At 37.2% G+C, this 18,874-nt stretch overlaps 5 non-coding genes and 2 pseudogenes across 5 annotated transcripts; 1 reads left to right on the top strand and 6 right to left on the bottom strand.

Moving 5' to 3' along the window:
- The first annotated feature begins 280 nt into the window (after window positions 1-280).
- On the top strand, window positions 281-474 carry LOC132899124 (small nucleolar RNA U3; annotated as a pseudogene).
- A 2,078-nt stretch (window positions 475-2,552) lies between these two features.
- LOC132899081 (small nucleolar RNA U3) lies at window positions 2,553-2,765 on the bottom strand. The gene has a single exon (XR_009656623.1). It is a non-coding gene; the product is annotated as a small nucleolar RNA U3 (small nucleolar RNA).
- Window positions 2,766-3,198: 433 nt separating this feature from the next.
- On the bottom strand, window positions 3,199-3,401 carry LOC132899129 (small nucleolar RNA U3; annotated as a pseudogene).
- An 889-nt stretch (window positions 3,402-4,290) lies between these two features.
- LOC132899055 (small nucleolar RNA U3) lies at window positions 4,291-4,505 on the bottom strand. Its single transcript, XR_009656619.1, has one exon. It is a non-coding gene; the product is annotated as a small nucleolar RNA U3 (small nucleolar RNA).
- A 678-nt stretch (window positions 4,506-5,183) lies between these two features.
- LOC132899038 (small nucleolar RNA U3) lies at window positions 5,184-5,398 on the bottom strand. The gene has a single exon (XR_009656616.1). It is a non-coding gene; the product is annotated as a small nucleolar RNA U3 (small nucleolar RNA).
- Window positions 5,399-8,002: 2,604 nt separating this feature from the next.
- Window positions 8,003-8,217, bottom strand: LOC132899075 (small nucleolar RNA U3). The gene has a single exon (XR_009656622.1). It is a non-coding gene; the product is annotated as a small nucleolar RNA U3 (small nucleolar RNA).
- Window positions 8,218-14,368: 6,151 nt separating this feature from the next.
- LOC132899068 (small nucleolar RNA U3) lies at window positions 14,369-14,583 on the bottom strand. Its single transcript, XR_009656621.1, has one exon. It is a non-coding gene; the product is annotated as a small nucleolar RNA U3 (small nucleolar RNA).
- Between the last annotated feature and the right edge of the window lie 4,291 nt (window positions 14,584-18,874).

The following is an 18,874-nucleotide window of genomic DNA, read 5'->3' as shown; positions in this document are numbered from 1 at the left end:
ATACGGAGCTCAGATATCAATGCGCTGCCGAAGCGTGCAGAAGGTGTGATTGTCCTCTCATTGATTGAAAACACCTGACTCTAATTTCACCTTCAAATGAACTGCTAATCCTAGAGGTTCACATACTTTTGCCACTCACAGATATGTAATATTGGATCATTTTCCTCAATAAATAAATGAGCAAGTATAATATTTTTGTCTCATGTGTTTAACTGGGTTCTCTTTATCTACTTTTAGGACTTGTGTGAAAATCTGATGATGTTTTAGGTCATATTTATGCAGAAATATAGAAAATTCTAAAGGTTCACAAACTTTCAAGCACCACTGTATTGCGTCTCTCTAATCACGATGATGAGTTATAGTGTATTCTTCTGAGCATGAATCAGGTTTGAGCTAATGATTCTTTCATGAGCTTTAATTGTTGATGAATGTTCTCTGCTTCATATGAGAGAAAGAGTACATGATCTGAGTGACTAAGGCTACGTTTACATTACGTCGAATCAGCGGATCATCAGATTAACGTTCTTAAAACGATTCGTGTTTACACTAAAACCGTTAGCCGTGCACACAGCAACACCAATACGCGGATACGCTCGGCTCCGCAGGCATCCTGCGCTCCAAATCACTCCGCCCTGAACAGCGAGTGCCCTCTGGAGGGTGCGCACTCCGGCCCTGCACAGCTCACAGAGCGCGCGAGTGAAGTGAACAAGCCACGATTCGGGACTGAGCCGCTGTGTGTGAGATCCCAGCGCATATCACTTATTACTTGCAAGTGGAAGGATGGCAAGCCTAAAGACAATCATAACTACACAATGGGCAGTATTTGCATCAGTATTTGCAGTATTTTCATACTTTTATACTCTTTAATGAAAGGTGATACAAGGCGGAAGTCTGCGCCGTTTTTCAGCAGTCGCGTCACATGACCAACGCCAGCGAATCAGGAAGGTGGATGTCACAGTGACGTTGTCCAATGAGACGCCAGCTAGAGCTCAGCACAGCGTATTCGCGTATTCTCAATGTTTACACAGCACCGGAGCTGATACGATCTAGATTGAATACGTGGACGCTGGCGGATTCCCGTTTCCCCGCTTTTTCAGGGGGGTTAATGTAAACGGACAGTGCATCCGCGAAGAAAACGAGACAGATACGGTCTAGTGTAAACGTAGCCTAAGAAGTAGGTAATTAAAAAACAGAAAGTACTTCTTGTATTTATTTTTTTGAAATAACAAAAATGTTTATTGAGCTACTAATAAGCTATTTTGTCCGTTAACTTAATGAAGAAAGTAAAAATACTAATTCTTACTTTGCAAAGTGTTTGGTGAGCATTGTTATAAAGTGTGATTTTTAAAAAGTAGACATTTCCTACTGTGTTTCTCTTTGTTTCTAAACAGGAAGTATATGTATTTTAGCCTGCTGTAGTCATGACAAGAGATAGTAGATGTACATGTTTTTATTTGAGTAGAAATACAGATACTTATGTGTAAAACAGACATAAGTAAAAAAACACAACTTGGTGTTATAGAATGTAAACAAACTGGCAAAATGACAGTAGCAATTTGTGAAAAATGCTATAATACTTTTAAAAAAATACATTCTTACCATCAAATACTTTCATTCCATATTTTGCTGCTTTTTTATTTTTGGGAGTTTTGTTTTCAAGTAGAATTTTTATTTCATCCTCGGTTGGTTCAGCAACATGCTCTGCCATTTTGTTTTTCTCTACTCATGGTATATGAGCTTGATATCCTAGTAGTAGAGTAGCCAATTAGAATGCACAATTGCTCACATCTAGTGAATGTGGATAGAATACTTCTCAATATTTCACTCCGATTACATCACTCCTAGTGTTTTCCTGCTATCCAGATGCTTGTCAAAATGATGAATGCATTCAAAAAATAAAATTCTTTTGATTCACTTACGTATATTTTTTGTAGATGTGTCCATATAATATAAAGAACATGACATGGTGGCGCAAAGATATGAAGATTATCTTCTCCTGTTGAAAATATGTTCGCGTCACTCACTCGTGATGTATGCATTCACCATTTGAAGATAAAGTTCATATCTTCGCACCACCAAGTAATAGCTTCTATGTATTATATTATGTGAGGTTTGGCTACCACTGCACAGAAACAGCTGGTAGAAATGTCCTTCAAAGGGCTACTTTTTATTTGTATACTTTGAGTACATTAAAGAGGCTGTAGTTTTGTACTTTTACTTGAGTAAAGAAATTTAATCAGTAATTCCACTCTACTTTTATCAGTCTTTTTTACACACACACACTTCTACTATCTCTTATGACAACACTCTAAAAGCACATTTCCTATTTTGAAATAAAGAGAAATATACCAAAAAAGGCTATTTAAAAAAAAACAATATTCGTTAGTACCTTTAAGTATTAAATTAATATTTTTAATTAATTTACCAGGTTTATTAGCAAAACAGTTTATCAACATCCTAAGTTTTTTTTTACTCCCCCCCCCAAAAAAAAAACCGAAAAGCATTACCCACTACAAGTTTATCTTTAAAGTTGGTCAAAAAGCTAGTTATTAATCACTCAGAGTATATACTCCTCTACTCGTGCTTCATAAGAAACAGAGAACACTCATCAAGGGTTAAAGCCTATGAAAGAATCATAAACTAGAACCTGATTCATGCTCAGAAGAGTACATTATAACTCATCATTGTGATTAGCGAGACACAACACTTTCAAATCACATTTCCTAGTGAGTGACTATAGAAATGATCCCTGAAAGTATAGTCTTAACCCCTCAAACCCTCAGCCAGTCACACACTTCAACTCACACACACATCCTGAAGATGGCAGATTTTACCTTCAACACACAAACACGCATGAAAATTAACACGTCCACAGAGACTCTCCTACCAAATAAAATCGATCTAAATTAATCTTAAACAAAAACAGTAAATTGGTTTGTTCAATAACTTGAAACACATTCCCTTGTAGAAAAGAAAAGACTAGTCAACTTTCTCAAAAGTGTAAAAAGCAATAATACTTGTAATCAACCTTATAAAACATCCATAAACGTTGTATATTAAAAATAATGCACTATGCCGGATCCAATAACAATTATATTTCCATGTTTCATACCAACACACCATGTCCAGGTCTTATTAATGAAACCTAACATCTGCTTCCAGCAAGCTGTCCAGCAATCTGTTGCTAACAATCTCCTCATCACTCTGGTCCTATACTCTTCCTCTCATACTTCATAGAAAGCAGAGAACGTTCATCAATGATTAAAGCCCATGGGGGAAAAATCATTAGCAGAAATTCGATTCACGCTCAGAAAAGCACATTGTAACTCACTGTAATTACAAACGTCACACTTTGAAATCACACTTCCTAGTTAAATTCTAAAGGGAATAAATTTCCCCTTCAGCACAACACACGTGCAAATAAACAGCTATCTCCAGAGATTATTCTACAAAACAAAAACAACCTGAAGTAATCTTCCATAAAATCATAGAACTAGCTTATCTAATAACCATAAACACATTTCCATCAGATTACACAGGCTGGGATTAGATTAGGTTAGATTAGATTAGATAGAACTTTATTGATCCGCTTGGGAGGGTTCCCTCAGGGAAATTAAGATTCCAGCAGCATCATTACAGATAAACAGAAAATAGAGAAAAAACTTCTTCTAGGTAAATTAAATTATTTACATATACAAATATAAAAAGAATAAGATATGGAGAAGAAAAAAAACTTGTGATGAAGAAATTACTCATTAACTTCCTCAAAAGCATCATTCACAGGAAATAAAATAAATTCACCGTGAAACCATGTGTCATAAATTAAAACCTAACACATGCTTCAGTCACAGAGGAATACAATCACATTAAACTAAGTAAACACATCCTAACAACTTATAGAATACATTCAATATAACATACATCATAATTTTAAACTATATATTTTATGAGTTTCCATAAATTTATCTACAATGAAATTTGAAGTCAAGACAAAGTTAAAAAATTCTAAACTGATAAAAATAGCTTTTTCTGGTCTACTATTAAAGATCTACCTACTAATCACTTTAATCATGCATTCTTCCTTTCATACTCACCACAAAGAACATTAATTTAATATAACCTCAGCATGGAAACTTTATATGCTGAAAAGCTTTACATTTTTTAAGCAAGGGCACAAAGGAAAAACTACACTAGTTATATCATAAATTTAAGTTGAGCACAAAAAACATCTAGAGACAATAAGCCATATAACTTCAATAATTCTTTCTTTGACAACTTAACAAAAATAAAACCACTCAGATCATGTACTCTTCCTCTCATGCCTTCAAAAAGACAAAAGAACATTCATCAATGATTAAAGCCCATGAAATAAATCATTAGCTGAAACCCGATTCATGCTCAGAAGCATACATTATAACTCATCATCGTGATTAGCGAGACGCAACACTTTCAAATCACATTTCCTAGTGAGTGACTATAGAAATGATCCCTGAAAGTATAGTCTTAACTCCTCATCATGTCAGACAGACAATGACTCCAACCAACACACACATCCTGAAGATGGGAGATTTTAGGTTCTCCACATAACACACATGAAAATAAACAGCTATCCACAGACTATCTAAAATACCAAAATAGCCTGAATTAATCTTGAACAAAAGCAGAGAATTGTCTTGTTTAATAACCATAAACACAGTGCCATCATGCTGTAGAGCCTGCCAACATACCTTATAGAAAAGAAATGACTCACTGTGAGTTTCTCAGAAATGTTGAAAGAGGACTGAAATGAGTGTCACGGACCAATTACTGAGAGAAAACACTCACAAAATACATTTACCATTTATAAAAAAAATTATGACACACTCCACAATTTAAAACTATACTTCATACTAATCAACAATGCTCTAAATCACCCATAAATACTTGATCAAATATCTCTAATACAGTAAGAACATTTTCATATTATACAAGTACAGATTATTTAAATCCTCTCATACCCAGCACTACAAACATTAATTTAATATCTACATGAAAACTTTACATGCTAAAAAAGTTCCTATTTTTTTTAAAATAAGAACACAACAAAAAACCAATTCTAATGATAATAAACTTAAGCTAATCACTTAAAAAAACAAAAAAACTAATGAGCTCTATTTTTTATTTGACAGCTTAATGAAAATAAAATCACTCTGATCATGTACTCTTCCTCTCATGCCTTAAAAAAGACAAAAGAGCATTCATCAATGATTAAAGCCCATGAAACAAATCATTAGCTGAAATCCAATTCATGCTCAGAAGAGTACATTATAACTCATCATCGTGATTAGCAAGACGCAACACTTTCAAATCACATTTCCTAGTGAGTGACTATAGAAATGATCCCTGAAAGTATAGTCTTAACCCCTCAAACCCTCAACCAGTCACACACTTCAACTCACACACACATCCTGAAGATGGCAGATTTTACCTTCAACACACAAACACACATGAAAATAAACAGATGTCCCCAGAGACTCTCCTACCAAATTAATCTTGAACAAAAACAGTAAATTGGTTTGTTCAATAACCTGAAACACATTCCCTTGTAGAAAAGAAAAGACTAGTCAACTTTCTCAAAAGTGTAGAAAGCAATAATACTAATCAACCTGATAAAACATCCATAAATGTTGTACATTAAAAATAATGCACTACGCCGGATCCAATAACAATTAAAGCTGCTAGCGGCCTTGACGGGCCCTCGCACGTGTGGTTCTGCAACCCAGGACATTCCGCTACCCAACAAAACAGTCACGTCATATATTCATCAAATGTTCAAAGGTGATGTGCATGTTGCAAATGCCATGACTGCTTGACGGATGAGAGACAGACAGACAAGACTGTGTGTGTGTGTTTCTGCGGTGTGAAAATGTACATTTATATATGTACAAAACTATACGTGTCTCCTCCTTATCTCTATCTCACACTGTAATCTTAAATCATCTTAGCTTTCCTGTGTCTGCAGTGTGGTGTGTGTGTCCATGCAGAGTTTTCATATGCCTGCAACAAAATGCACAATGATGGCAGGTCACTATTATATTGTGTGTGTGTGTGTGTGTGTGTGTGTGTCTGTCAGAGGGAGAGAGAGAGAGGGAGAGAGAGAAGGGATGACTGTGAGTGTGTGCATGAGTGTGCACAGAATTGTATATATCATCAGAATCACGATATCCAATATTTTGTAAAGTTACAATATGTGATATGTGATTGTAATGCAGTTTAATGAGGTGTAGTGTTTTGTTTTCACCACAGTGGGTTACAGGTCACAAGCCTGAAACTCATGTTGTGACACCACATTTTGTTTAGGACATGCCCAGGCGTGTTATGTTTGTAAAGAGATGAAATGAATCAGAATCATATTCAAGATATCAGATTCAACATTCAGCAATATCTTGGCATATTATATGTTATAATATTTCAATATATTACAACATATCAAAAATCCCTTTGCAATTCAACTTCAGCAATATCTTGGCATCATGTTTGCCAAGTTTGACATGAATCTGATGAACCGTCTAGGAGGAGTACGTTAGAAATGACCATGTGTCATCATCACTCCAAATAGCCTTATGACATCATTACTCTAAAGTTCTACTCTATCATTTCAATAGAAAAAGGGGCGCTATGAAGTCTCTGGGCCATGTTCGGGGCCAAATGTCTGTGGCTGAGTAGTAGTGATAACTGAAATGTGTATCAAATTTCATGAGTTTTCATGCATGGGAAATGCCTCAAATAAGGCCAAACGCAGCAGAAAAGTAATAATCCTTCAAAAAACAATAGGGTCTTTGCACCGTATGGTGCTTGGGCCCTAAATATATGCCAAGAGTTGAATGTGTACTCTGAACACATCTATATGACAGCTACTGCTCCCTGCTGTATGTGTGGATATCCATTCCTAAACTTTTAAACTATGTGAATATTTGTTGTTCTGTTTTAGATATCTTAATGCTTGGTGAACATGCTGCATATTCACATACTCACCGCTCCCTGCTGTATGTGTGGATATCCACTCCTAAAGTTGCTTTAAAAACTCAGTGCCTTACTGACTTTATGGCAGCCAAAGACTTCACACAGACTGTTTCAGAACCTGCCACTGAAGCAGGTACATTAATAGACCATGTACAGTATATGTGAAAAGAACATGCATGTACTAAGTGAAAGCAAAGGTTATGCCAGTGTACTTTAGTACACATGAAGCTATTGTGTGTACATTTTCCATTTGGCAATGTATTTAAGGTTCAACTTTCTAACTTTTTTGCTTAGGTTTATATTTGTACTTTTGTACAGTATGTATATATGTACTTGTGTTTGTGTGTGTATTTGATCATGTGTATGTGAAAAATAAGGACTGGACTCAGCCTCCTTGTCAACCAACTCTGAGACTTTTGCTGTTGCTTTGTGTTCTGTTCACAACAACTTCTTAGAATTAAATGTGAGAAACCATTTACAACTGATAAAGTGCTGTGCTTCCCTTAAAAAAAAAAAACCTTAACTGAACAAACATTAATTTTGCTTTTCTAGTCATCTGTTACTAACAAACTAAGAACAAGGGGTTCTGTTTCCATTATCACAACAGCGTAAACACAACTTATAGAATACATTCAATATAACATCATAATTTTAAATAATAGATAATTTTATGAAATTTTCCATATAAAAAATTCTAAATAACTGATAAAAATAGCTTTTTCTGGTCTACTATTAAGGATCTATCTACTAATCACTTTAATCATGCATTCTTCCTTTCATACTCACCACAACAAACATTAATTTAATATAACCTCAGCATAGAAACTTTATATGCTAAAAGGTTTACATTTTTAAGGTAAGGACACAAAGGAAAAACTACATTAGTTATATCATAACAACAAATTTAAGTATTAAAAAAAGATCCTGAAGACAATAAACTTTCCTTAATAAATCACATAACTTCAATAACTCTTTCTTTGACAACTTAATAAAAAATAAAATCACTCAGATCATGTACTCCTCCTCTCATACCTTCAGAAAAGCAAAAGAACATTCATCAATGATTAAAGCCCATGAAATAAATCACTAGCTGAAATCTGATTCATGCTCAGAAGAGTACATTATAACTCATCATCATGATTAGCGAGACATAACACTTTCAAATCACATTTCCTAGTGAGTGACTATAGAAATGATCCCTGAAAGTATAGTCTTAACCCTTCATCATGTCAGATAGACAATGACTCCAACCAACACACACATCCTGAAGATGGGAGATTTTAGGTTCTCCACATAACACACATGAAAATAAACAGCTATCCACAGACTATCTAAAATACCAAAATAGCCTGAATTAATCTTGAACAAAAGCAGAGAATTGTCTTGTTTAATAACCATAAACACAGTGCCATCATGCTGTAGAGCCTGCCAACATACCTTATAGAAAAGAAATGACTCACTGTGAGTTTCTCAGAAATGTTGAAAGAGGACTGAAATGATGAGTGTCATGGACCAATTGCTGAGAGAAAAATAATTATGATACACTCCACAATTTAAAACTATATTTCATACTAATCAACAATGCTCTAAATCACCCATAAATAGTACAGATACTTATCTTAATCAAATATCTCTAATACAGTAAGAACATTTTCAATCAATCAATCAAGTTTATTTGTACAGCGCTTTTAACAATAAACATTGTCGCAAAGCAGCTTTACAGAATTTGAACGACTTAAAACATGAGCTAATTTTATCCCTAATCTATCCCCAATGAGCAAGCCTGTGGCGACGGTGGCAAGGAAAAACTCCCTCAGACGACATGAGGAAGAAACCTCGAGAGGAACCAGACTCAAAAGGGAACCCATCCTCATTTGGGCAACAACAGACAGCCTGACTATAATATTAACAGTTTTAACAGGTATAACCCTCAACTGTCCTCATGGGGCCGTCCTTCACCGGAGTGGGGTGATAAAACTCCGACCAGACACAGGGCACCAGGATGGATCAAGCAGGTCCGAGGGGCAGAAGAGGCCAGCATCTCAATCCCAGGATCAACATGTAACTCCGAGGGACAGATTGGGGGGGGGGGGAAGAGAGAGAGAGAAAGAAAACATGTTGTTAGGTATGCCCTAAAAATGACAAGTATTAAATCTGTGTGGTAGGCTCGCAGAGACAAGAGTCTTTACATCAGGCATGACACACAATGGCATGTTAATATGGTAAAAAAATATATCATGACCTGCTCTGGCTGGATGCTTGATTGGGTGATGGGAGCACACTCCTCAGCAATGATGAGATGCAGATGGGACCCTTAGGCCTGGCCAAGACAATTCAGTTACATTTCACCGGGTCTGGGACATGCGACAGAATGTCTGACGGCCGATTCCCTGCAGGCTACGATAGCCAGTCGAGGTCCCCACCGTCTCCACCAAAAGATTTCCTGTTGACTCCATGTAACTCAGAGGGACAGATTTGGAGTGGGGGGGGGGGGGGAGAAAGAAAACACAGGTGGTTAGGTATGCCCAATGTCACCTGAATAAGTAGGAACAGTATACATATTGCACCGAGTACAAGCAGGGACTCCGGCAACTAACTATGACAGCATAACTAAAAGGAGAGAGCCAGAAGGTAACACAGGCATGAGGGAGCCCCGGGACATAAAGCAGCCAGCCACTGCACCGTCAACAAACTCGAGTGAGCAAGCGAGTGGGGACTGACAGCATCCATACATCCCAGTTTACCAAAACACTCTATGTCTGAGGACCCTCCAGACCTACTCCTTTACCTCATAAACAGCATTAACAAAAGGCTTGACTAAACAGATATGTTTTCAGCCTAGACTTAAATGCTGAGACTGTGTCTGATTCCCGAACATTACTTGGAAGGCTGTTCCATAACTGCGGGGCTTTGTAAGAAAAGGCTCTGCCCCCTGATGTAGCCTTCACTATACGAGGTACCAGCAGATAGCCTGCACCTTTTGATCTAAGTAGGCGTGGCGGGTCATAGAGGAGCAGAAGTTCACTCAGGTACTGTGGTGCGAGACCATTTAGTGCTTTAAAGGTCAATAGTAGTATTTTATAATCAATACGAAATTTGATTGGGAGCCAATGCAGTGTGGATAAGACAGGGGTGATGGGGTCATATTTTCTAGTTCTAGTAAGGACTCTTGCTGCGGCATTTTGAACTAACTGGAGCTTGTTTATGCACTTATTGGAACATCCAGACAGTAAGGCATTACAATAATCCAACCTGGAGGTAACGAAAGCATGGACTAGTTTTTCTGCATCATGCAATGACATTAAATTTCTTATCTTTGCAATATTTCTGAGATGAAAGAAAGCTATCCGGGTGATGTTATCAATGTGAGTTTCGAATGAAAGACTGGGGTCAATAATCACTCCGAGGTCTTTTACTGCTGCACGTGAAGAAACAGAAAGGCCATCCAGAGTTACTGTGTAATTTTCATATTGTACAAGTACACATAATTTAAAACTCTAATAACTCTCAAAACCCTTTTATCTATTTTTTATATTAACAACCCACTGATCATGTTCTGTTAAGTAGTATACTTAATAAAATATCTGTAATACAGTAAGAACATTTTCATGTTGTACAAGCATATCGCTTTTTAATTTAAAGCCCATTATATTTATTTTCTTTATATTAACAACCCACTGATCATTCTGATAGTTGTTTTCCTCTCACACTTTACAAAAAGCATACAAACATAATTTCATCAACAAATGCTAATTAAAATTATACATTATTAAAAATAAAAAAATAAACTACTTATAAAGCTTTACTTAATAGATCTATTAACAACTGATCTACTAATTACTCTTAAAAAAAGTTAAATAATAAATAATTTCATGAATCTTCCATAAATATATCTACAATGAAATTTGAAATCAATATAAGTTTAAAAAATTCTAAATAACTGATAAAAATAGCTTTTCTGGTCTGTTAAGAATCTGTTTATTACTGTGGTCATATTCTTCCTGTTAATCCACCCCCAAGAAGATTAATTTAATATTATACAAAAATCTTATATAATAGAAAGCATCATTTTTAACCCTCCTAATGGCTTTGTTTTCTGTATACACCCCTTGTCCTCCGGGTCAAAAATGACCCGTCCTCACTAAAGATCTGAAATAAACCAATTTAATTTCATTTTAAGTGCCAAATCTCATCTCATTATCTCTAGCCGCTTTATCCTGTTCTACAGGGTCGCAGGCAAGCTGGAGCCTATCCCAGCTGACTACGGGCGAAAGACGGGGTACACCCTGGACAAGTCGCCAGGTCATCACAGGGCTGACACATAGACACAGACAACCATTCACACTCACACCTACGGTCAATTTAGAGTCACCAGTTAACCTAACCTGCATGTCTTTGGACTGTGGGGGAAACTGGAGCACCCGGAGGAAACCCACGGGGACACGGGGAGAACATGCAAACTCCACACAGAAAGGCCCTCGCCGGCCACAGGGCTCGAACCCAGGACCTTCTTGCTGTGAGGCGACAGCGCTAACCACTACACCACCGTGCCGCCCAAGTGCCAAATCTATTTTGCAGAAAGAAACAACTTGTCATTCATAAGAAACTGTGTGAATATCAAAGTTTTCCCTTTTTACAGTGCAGAAACACTGCATTCATTCAGTGGACAGCACTCGTTTTTATTAAAACACAGCTGTAATATATGTTTTCTTTACTAAAGCAAATTATTATTTTTATTTCTTAAGGTACTGCAAAGGTGGTAAACAATATTTTTTATCAAAATATAGTACTTAGAATACTTATATAGCCGAAGAAAGTATCACAAATATGCAGAAAGTAGTTTTGAATGCAATTTACTGAAGGCACTTCCAACGATAGTCAAATGTGAACAATCTTGTGCAATAAGGCAATCTGAGAGGGCAATCATGACCAACACAGGAGAACAAGCGAATAACAGACCACTCCCTAAACACGTCCCCTATGAAACACACACACAATCTCAATATCTTGCAGGGACAAGTCAAACAGTGAGCACATGTAGGGCAGTAAGCAACTGTGTGTGCATGGACTTTGCAGATATATTTCTCACATTAGCAGCACACAGGCCTGTTGAGCGCTGTAACGTGCACTCATGGCTTCATCACAGAGAGAACTGAGGGTACTGTTATCTGCAGCACATTTAGAGACTCTGAATGTAGAAGTATTGGTCAACAATGCCTTGATGGTTGTGTCTAAAATCGTCTGAACTTTGAAAGTTGCGTATGGGGTCACGGAAAAGTGGTGGTGAGAAAGTTTTAGTTCTGTCTGAGATCAATCAGCAGTGAGTGTGTGTGTGTTTTTTGTTGTCTGTAACTAACTCTATGACTGTTTTAGGTGCCCTCGTATTGTGTTCAATTCCTGTTACCATCCATGGTGTTCGGGTCGTTTTTGACCCGTGTCTTAAATCAGCTCTAACAGACACTAAAAAACAGTTCTGTAGCTCCAAATTTGTGTCTAATCTCTTGGTTGCATTGTTAGGCTTCCTTTTAGATGAAAATATTTGCTGTAATGTATTTGGTGTAGGTCTTGGATCCTTTTATATCAGCACACCCCCCGATTAGCCTGCTTATCCACATTACAATGCTTTCTCTATGGGGTTTTATGTACTCACCCTAATTTTCCATCAAAAACATGACACAGAACTTCTCTTACTGTAAAATCTTCTCATGTTTGAGTGGTGCTAATTGGAGATATATGCTATGCTGCAAATATAATTACTATTAATTAATATTAATTAATATGAATAATTTGTTTTATTTTTGCGTACATACAAAAATACAGGAAAACAAGCCAAAATATGATTTCCCAACAGCTCACATTATTAGCAGATGAGCTGACTCACTCTACTTTGCCCTGCAGAACAGTTATGATTCATGTTTTGGCAGTAATTACTGCTTTATAACCTGCTTTTTTAATATCCGGGTCAAAAACGACCCGAACACCACAAGTATTATATTTTTTGCTAGACCATTTTCAGATTTAGGAAAACAAAAATTTCTTTTTCTATTTTGTTCAACTAGAGATTCCTGGCAAAGTCAAAAACCTGGATGTAATAAGTTAAGTGGTTGTTTTACACCCTTAAAAACTAAAACGGGTCAGTGGCGACCCGAACACAAGAGGGGTTAAGGCAATCTTTGTACCTAAGTTGTGTACAGCCACTATGGAAACATGAATAAACAAAATATTTCTCTCTTTCGAATATTAGCGTAATTTCAGGAAAAATCATAGATTTCAAGTTGAAAAAAATAACATTACAGGGGTTTTCTCTGCTGTTAAATACAGTAACACAACGAAAAGTTACAGTAAAATAATAGCAAATAAAAATTAAAGACATAATAATAAAGCCAGTAAAATTCTATAGTAAGCCCCTTAACTACAATGGCTCTTTTTTAACAGCTTAATAAAAGTGAAACTACTCTCATCATAAAAAAAATGGAAATAAGGATACAAAGCTGCAATAATTATTTCACAAAAAAGAACTTATGCTAAACATAAAGCTTAAAGTGCCATTCCACCATTGGATGTATTCTTTGGCATAAAATACAATATATTTTGACAACATATATAAATGGTATCACTAGATAGAGAAATCTTTTAGCTTCAAAATGATATATCAAACATAATTTTTTGACAACGACAAGTATATTAATTTTGCGACCAAAGTCACCTACCCTTTTAATTTCCGCGCGTGATGTCATCGGCAGGTTCCCCTTCTTGTGTACCACGTGACGTGTGACATATTATCAGCAATGGCGGATATCAAATCAAATCAAGTTTATTTGTATAGCGCTTTTAACAATAAACATTGTCGCAAAGCAGCTTTACAGAATTTGAACGACTTAAAACATGAGCTAATTTTATCCCTAATCTATCCCCATAGATTAGGATAGAACGCGATAAAAAATAATACCAATAAATCTAGCTAATACCAATAAATCTAGCTAACTAAAAGATTAACTCAAAATTTTTCGCAATTTTTTTGGCCCCCATATACGAGGAGAAATGACTCTCTCACTTTGGGGGTTTGACCGACACGTGGTACACAAGAAGAAGAACCTGCCGGTGACATCACGTTTCACTACCGCGCAGGTGACTTTGGTCGCAAAATTAATATACTTGTCGTTGTCAAAAAATTATGCTTGATGTATCATTTCGAAGCTAAAAGATTTTTCTGTTTAGTCACGTTGTCATAAAATATATTGTATCTTTATGCCAAAAAATACATCTAACGGTGAAATAGCACTTTAAGTTTGAAAATTACAAACAAAACTTCCTTACGTCAGTTCATCATTCACACAATTCTTTTTTTAACAGCTTCAAAAAAGGAATCACTCTGATCATGTACTATTCCTCTCTCATCTCCGAGAAAATGAAAGAACGTTCATCAATGATTAAAGCCCATGAAACAAATCACTAGCTTTAATCCGATTCACGCTCAGAAGAGTACATCGTAGCTTATCATCGTGATTAGCGAGACGTAACACTTTCAAATCACATTTCCTAGTGAGTGACTATAGAAATGATCCCTGAAAGTATAGTCTTAACTCTCCAACTGCTCAGACAGTCGAACACTTCAACTCACACACACCTCCTGAAGATGGTAGATTTTATCTTCAACACATAACATATGAAAATAAACAGATTCATATGTAAATTATCCTCAAATTAAAAATAACTTTAATTAAGTTCTAATAAAAGTAGAAAATCGCTTTTTATTGATATTAATACAAATCCCCAACATGCTTTGCGGCATGGCGTGTGAACTTCTTCAGTTTTCATTGGTGTACGCAGAGTCACGTGATACATCCCTTTGACTCGACGTTTAACTGGCTCATGGCAGCAAAACCCACTCTTTCTCACAATGTTTATATGTTAATAAATATACAGAATTATTTCCTTGCACAAAAGCTAACTTCAACGCTGTGTAGATTAAAACAGCGGTACATCTGTTAAATAACGGTATTAAAACGGAGGTACGTCTGTTAAATAAGACCGCCGGAAACTATTGATCTATTTCATGTTCCGGTCTGCTGAAGACTCAGTCTTTTAATAAAAACAAACAAAAAACCCAAACAAACAAACAAACAAACAAACAAAACAGCGGTAAGATTTTAAAATGAAATGAAAACATGCAACAGATGAGTTCGGTAGAGGACACAGCCGAGATAGATCAAGATCAAGATGGAGGGATGAGCAACTGTTAGTGCAGATCAAATGGGAATAAATGTGAAGCATACAGTGATACTGAGTTTTTTATTTATTTGCAAAGAGAAACCAATTAAAGGGCCAGTAAAATGTCCTCAATGGCTGGGTCTAACCCACAGGCCATTAACAACAACAGCAACACTACCACTACTACTACTACTACTTCTAATAAACTTTAATAAGTTATATTGCACCGTTTATGTCTAAAGAAGAAGAAAGAAGAAACCTTTATTTGTCACATGCACACTTCAAGCACAGTGAGATTCATCCTTTGCATTTAACCCATCTGAAGCAGTGAACACACACACACACCCAGAGCAGTGGGCAGCCACACTACAGCACCCAGGGAGCAGTCAGGGGTTCGGTACCTTGCTCAAGGGCACTTCAGCCCAAGGCCGCCCCACGTTAACCTAACTGCATGTCTTTGAACTGTGGGGGAAACCGGAGCACCCGGAGGAAACCCATGCAGACACGGGGAGAACATGCAAACCCCACACAGAAAGGCCCTCGCTGGCTGCTGGGCTTGAACCCAGAACCTTCTTGTTGTGAGGTGACAGTACTAACCACTACACCACCGTGCTGCCCCTACAGTCTGCTGTGCAGAGACTGGGCAATACTGTGAATTTATTTTAATAACATTGCATGATATATGAAGCTGGACTCTCTGGTGACGGTGGCGGAGAAGAAGACTATGGACAAACTATTGAACATCATGGACGATGCCAGTCACCCTCTGCACACCATCATCAGCAACCAGAGGAGCCTGTTCAGTGACAGAATGCTCCTTCCCAAGTGCAGGACTAACAGACTCAAAAACTCCTTTGTCCTTCACGCCATCAGACTGTACAACTCCTCTCTGGGGGGGGAGGAGGGGTAACAGGAGGACAGAGGACGGGAAGGAGCAGTAGCCTAGCCTGACAATAAGCAATACCGGACAATGTGCAATATAATGTGCAATATAAAGTGCAATATCTCCCTTTTTCCCCCCTCCTCCTCTCTCTCCCCCTCTTCCTCTCTTCCCTATAACTTATTCTTTTTATATTTGTATATGTAAATACTTTATTTTAATTTATCGAGAAGTTTTTCTCTATTTCTTTTTTCTGTTTATCTGCAGTGATGCTGCTGGAATCTTAATTTCCCTGAGGGGACCCTCCCAAAGGGATCAATAAAGTTTTATCTAATCTAATCTAATCTAATCTAATCTAATCTAATCTAAGATGTTTCGCAAAATAAGTTTTACTCAATACAAGAAACTCCCTCACTGTACCAATACTTTTGAAAACACAGTGTTGCATGTTTTATTGATTTTCGCTAATTTTCATTATTCAGTGATTATTGTTGTACTTGTTCATTAACATAGAAGTGTGCACAAGATAAGAAATTACAAATACAGGATGTACTGCAAGAACAAAAGGCTAGATTGAGTTTAATGTACACAGCTAACCTCGTTCAGTTCAGTGAAAGGCATCTAGTAATAAATAAAGTTTTAATTACATATTAAAAGGTCTGAAAAGTTTCTGAAAAGTCACTTATCTGCTACTTATACATGTGATAATCAATGCAATGAACATAAGTCAGGTCTGGCTGATACAGACTTTAGATTTGCTAGCATACACGCTTACCTTAATTAGACTAGATAATTAATCAGATAACACAAACACTGTAGACACACATCTATCTACACACTTTAAAACACACACACACACACACAGAGCATGTTTTTAACTCACACAGGTCCTCCTTTTCTTTGGAAATTCTGTTTCTCTTTATCTTGATGCTCGGGTCTGATGACCGAATTCTTTTTGAACAATTCAGTCTACTAAATTGGATCATTAGCCCAAACGATTGATTCATGCCTCAAGAACTTACTGTCAAAAATTAAGTCAAGTTTATTTGTATAGTGCTTTTAACAACAGACACTGTAGCAAAGCAGCTTTACAGAAAATTAAAGACTTAAAACATGAGCTAATTTTATCCCTAATCTATCCCCAGTGAGCGAGCCTGTGGCGACAGTGGCAAGGAAAAACTCCCCCAGATGACATGAGGAAGAAACCTCGAGAGGAACCAGACTCAAAAGGGAACCCATTCTCATTTGGGTGATAACAGATAGCGTGATTATAAATAACTCGCTTCTATAACTGTGTCCTATAGAGTCACAAAGTACAACTGTGAAACCAGGAAAATCATTATAGTTTTAACATGAAGTCTGTTTTGTTTAAGTTATAAACTATTCACTGATGGAAACTTGAGTGCAAAACTGTTCATGACAACTGTAGTCCTCAGACATAAATATATTACTGTAAGTGTCCAGAGCGTCTTCCAAGAGCAACTTTCAACTGTCCATATGGGGCCGTCCTCCACAGGAGCGATGTGATGAGACTCCAGCCAGACGTAGGGCATCAGGACGGATCAGGCAGATCCAAGAAGCAGAAGAGGTCAGCACAACTGGTACCTCAGGATCAACACGTAACTTGACAGACAGAGGGAAGGGGGGGGAGCGAGTGGGAGAGAACACAGGTTATTGGGTATGCCCAATGTCACCTAATGAGTGAGAACAGTATACATTTTGCGCAGAGTGTAAGCAGGGACTCTGGCAAGACTAACTATGACAGCATAACTAATAGGGAGAGCCGGAAGGTAACACAGACATGGGGGAGCCCTGGGACATAAAGCAGCAGCCACTTCACCGTCAACAAACCCGAGTGAATGTGTGTGTGTGGGGGGGCAGCATCCATACATCCCAGTTTACCAAAACACTCATGCATGAGGACCTTCCAGATCTACTCCTTTACCTAATAAAAAGCTATTAACAAAAGGCTTGACTAAAAAAATATGTTTTCAGTCTAGACTTAAACATTGAGACTGTGTCTGAGTCCCAAACACTACTTGGAAAGCTATTCTATAACTGTGGGGCTTTGTCAGAAAAGGCTCTGCTTCCTGATGTAGCCTTCACTATATGAGTTCAAAAAATTAGTTCAAAATACAATAGTAGTTTATGCAATTAGTAAAGAGTAGTAACTGATGGATCTGAATTTGGAGTCAGCTTGTGATAAACCTTTATTTTTGTATGAATTAACTTGTGTTTGCTTTGAACTTATGCCTATGTGACCTTTCAGCATCATTCAGCATGAGACTGGTAGAATGATAAACCATTACCAGTCCACATGAGGCCTTAGATCCTCCTGTTCAAGTCCACAATCACAATCTGTTCCTGGTTCCACATCTGATCTACGATCTATTTCTTGCTGATACAGGAGCCCTAGAAGAACCCACTTCCCTGGAATGCTGTGTTTGGGGTAGGTGGATCGGGGGATTAGCCTGTGAAAGGGGGCAGAATTCCTACTGGTGAAAGTTAGGGAGTAATTCAAGGTCTTCATATAGCACATGGCTCCTTTCTCAATAACATATTGCTCATTAAAATCAAACACATAGCCCTAAAGTAGAGATACTAACAGTTCTGATTCAAACCAGTTTTGTTCTTCACCATCTTGGTCATCCTCCTGCTCCAAATTGAGACTCTCACAAATATTCATATTGGTGTTATAGGCGGTAACAATAATTAAATAATGAATAATATATGATAATGTATCTATCTCATACCACAGAGCGGCTAAATTCTCAAATCTGA

The sequence above is a fragment of the Neoarius graeffei genome, chromosome 1 (assembly GCF_027579695.1).
Source record: "Neoarius graeffei isolate fNeoGra1 chromosome 1, fNeoGra1.pri, whole genome shotgun sequence".
Taxonomy (NCBI): Eukaryota; Metazoa; Chordata; class Actinopteri; order Siluriformes; family Ariidae; genus Neoarius; species Neoarius graeffei.
This window is presented reverse-complemented; position numbering and strand designations above follow the sequence as displayed.